Genomic DNA, 3,252 nt, shown 5'->3' with positions numbered 1-3,252 from the left:
ATAAGATGCACATAACACCGAGAAAATTTTATGGATAATTTATGTCATTCATTACATAAGAAAAATACCTGCTTTACACATTTTAATCAAAAGATCAAGAGATTACACTTGACTATTCTGGTTCCTATAATTGTGTTTTAACTTCAGCCCACATATTCATTTCCAAAACTGATGTCATATCCAAATAGTAAACCAGATGGCTTTTGCATAGTTTAATGTTAAACCATAGGCTTTGAAACTAGCTTTAATTCTGATCAAACCTATTTCTAACAATCTCTCAAGATCATACCCCAGTTCATAAGCATTTTTAAGAACTAGTATCCTTATCTTTAGAATATGAAATTTGGTAACTCCTTATCAAAGTGGTAGGGAGTATAGAGGTAATGAAATATCTAAAACACTTAGTATACATATAGTACTTACAAAAATAAAAAGTGGTGTTATTTTTAAAACCTGTAACAAATTACATTTCTTCATTATGATGTGTCACAATGGTCTATGCATCTGTTTATTCACTTGTAGGTGGAGCAAATATTTACTTGGTACTTATTAAATAACTATTCTGAGTAGTAGAAATGCACCAGAAAAGAAAGTTCCAGCTCTCATTAAATATTTATTCTAAATTGTAAGGAAAAATTAGAGGCACTGATTTGGTAACAATACAAGAAGAAAAGGAAATCTTTTTTTGTTTTTTTTAAGATTTTATTTATTTATTCATGAGAGACAGAGAGAGAGAGAGAGGCAGAGGGAGAAGCAGGCTCCCAAGGAGCAGAGAGCAAAAATGGTTTCTGGATACAAAACATTTTTTCTTACTGATTGAATCAAAGGTTATGTCACCTGATCACATCTCTACACAGCTGCTTTGCCTCTTCTGTGCGTGATTGCCATCATCTGGACAGAAAATTGGACCCAACAATGACATTCACTCTTCTATTTTATGTAAGGAGCCTGCCATTTGCATGAGAAGAGTGACTGCCCAAGGAAGAAAGTAGAAGTAGAACCAGGATTGAAAATTTGCCTTTAACATGATCAGGCACTTACTGTCAAGCATTTTGAAGGTTATGACATCTCTGAATAAAAATATTATTAATACAACTAGGGATTCGTGACAATGGCTGATGTGCTATGATTTTTTTTTTTAAACTGGAAACAACAAACTTTATAGGAAACTGTAAAGGACCAGTGAGAATTATGAAAAATAAAAAGAACATACACAATTGTACCTTCAAGAATTTCCATGGAACATTATGACCCATCAAATTAAGGTATCCACATTCTCTAACAAAAATGAACTGATCTGAGTAAGGGCAGCATGAAAATATTCTAATGCAGTGCTGCCCAACAGAACTTTCTGTGATGATGGAAATGTTCCATTATCTCTGTTGTTAAATACAGAAGCTACTAGCCACATCAATACTCACAATGTGGCTAATGCAATTGACGAACTGAGTTTTTAATTTATACAGCCACCCGTGGCTAGTGATTACCAACTGAACAGCACAGTTCTAATGCCTCATGGGTCAAAATCAGTCGTTTCTTCGGGGGATTTCTCTAATCACTGCTGAGGGGTGTAGACGGTTGGGGGTGGAAAGAGAGGAAAGCTCTTAACAGCTCTATTTAACTGCTTCAACAAGTTCTGAAACTCTCCACAGCTTTCAGAGGCAAGGGCTGAGGAAAGGACTCTGGGGGAGACCTGAGTATGCCCTTGAACTCCTGGCTAATGGCAGCGGGAGTAAAAGGCCTAGGATTTGGCTCATGCAGATGGGAAGGGGCCTATGGTGCCACTCACGGAATCTGAGGCTTGGGCCATCTGTGCATGGAAATCGTTGCTGTAGGGCTGGTGGGAAGGTAGGGGTGCTCATTTCAGGACAGGGTTTCCAGGGCTAGAAGAGGATTTAGAGGTGGAGGGAGGACCCGGGGGCCCTTTCTGGCCGCCTGCAGGCTGGACTGACCCTTTCTTTTGGGGGATTAAGGTCTTGTTCTTGCTCTTGGACACTTTTCTGGGATCCAGCCTGTTCACGAAGCAGTTGGTAGGTCTGTGTTGTAGGTAATGGGTTTACACATGTTGAACCACTACTTGGCCTGTGAGCTAATGCTGTAGCTGGTGAAGGCATGCTGCCACTGCAGCAGGCCCAGGTGCCTGATGAGCAGGCGATGGTAAGCAGCAAAGGAATCAGTGAGAAAATGCTGGTATAACGCTCGGTCCAGGAGCCAGATCTCAGCATCTTGCGCTAACGCTGGTTTCCCTCTTTTGTAGACAAGGCAAACCTTCCCATTCCCATTGCAAGGATCCAGCTCAAATATCACACTGCAAGAATCAAAGTGAGGCTTCTCTGGCTGGTTCTCACTAGCTTCAACTGCATCATCCTCCAGGTCTGCCAGAGTTGGTGCATTTGGGAGTGAATACACGGAAGACTGGTTGAGTTGAGTCAGTTTTGCGATGCTGTTAATTGCCATGCTGCCCAATGGAATGGTGTCTCATCCAGCGTCACACTCCATGTCATGTGGAAGCCCTTGGTCATCAGGTAAAAATTCTTCACATCCTCAGGTAGCACACAGTTATTTTTTTGTTCCCATGAAGAAATCATATAACGTTCAGCAGGTGGTTTCTCTATGATAGTCACCTCTGTCACACCTGAGGAAGATTCTAGGATGCGGGTGATCCCCAGGGTCAGCTTCTCCAGGTGCAGCTTGCTGCAGCCCGGGGGCGGCGTTTCCTCCAAGGCTCGTGTCCCTGCTCCGTGTGGGGTGGGGGCAGCGGCAGGGACCAATGTGCTATGAATTTTTAAAATTCCAACACCAGGCATGCAGCATAGTCTTCTATTGAGAGGTCTTTGAAATAATCAAGTCTAAGCACCAAACAAGTGTTTTGAATTTGTGTGTGTGTGTGATATATAATATATATAATTTGTATATATAATGTAATTATCATTGTACACTGCCAATATTGTCTATGTTTAAAATTAAATATATTGACACTTTTGGACTTCTTTTCTTTTTAGGTCTGGTATTGTTTATATGCAGAGTAATTTTTTTAAGTTTTTTTTTTTTAATTCTAGATAATTAACAGTGTGATATTTGTTTCAGGTGGACCATATTGTAATTCAACACTTCCATACAAGATCCAGCGCTCCTCACCACAAATGTGTTCTTTAATCCCCATCACATATTCTGCCGTCACCCTGCCCACCTACCCTCTGGTAACCATCAGTTTGTTCTCTATAATTAAGAGTCAGTTTCCTGGTTACTTTC

At 40.5% G+C, this 3,252-nt stretch overlaps 1 pseudogene; it reads right to left on the bottom strand.

The window, feature by feature from the left end:
• Window positions 1-1,179: 1,179 nt before the first annotated feature.
• Window positions 1,180-2,641, bottom strand: LOC118006188 (annotated as a pseudogene).
• Window positions 2,642-3,252: the final 611 nt, after the last annotated feature.

This window comes from Mirounga leonina, unplaced genomic scaffold (assembly GCF_011800145.1).
Source record: "Mirounga leonina isolate KUSES-001 unplaced genomic scaffold, KU_Mleo_1.0 Mir_95, whole genome shotgun sequence".
NCBI lineage: Eukaryota > Metazoa > Chordata > Mammalia > Carnivora > Phocidae > Mirounga > Mirounga leonina.
The sequence above is the reverse complement of the archived record's forward strand: the minus strand, read 5'-3'. Positions and strand labels throughout refer to the sequence as shown.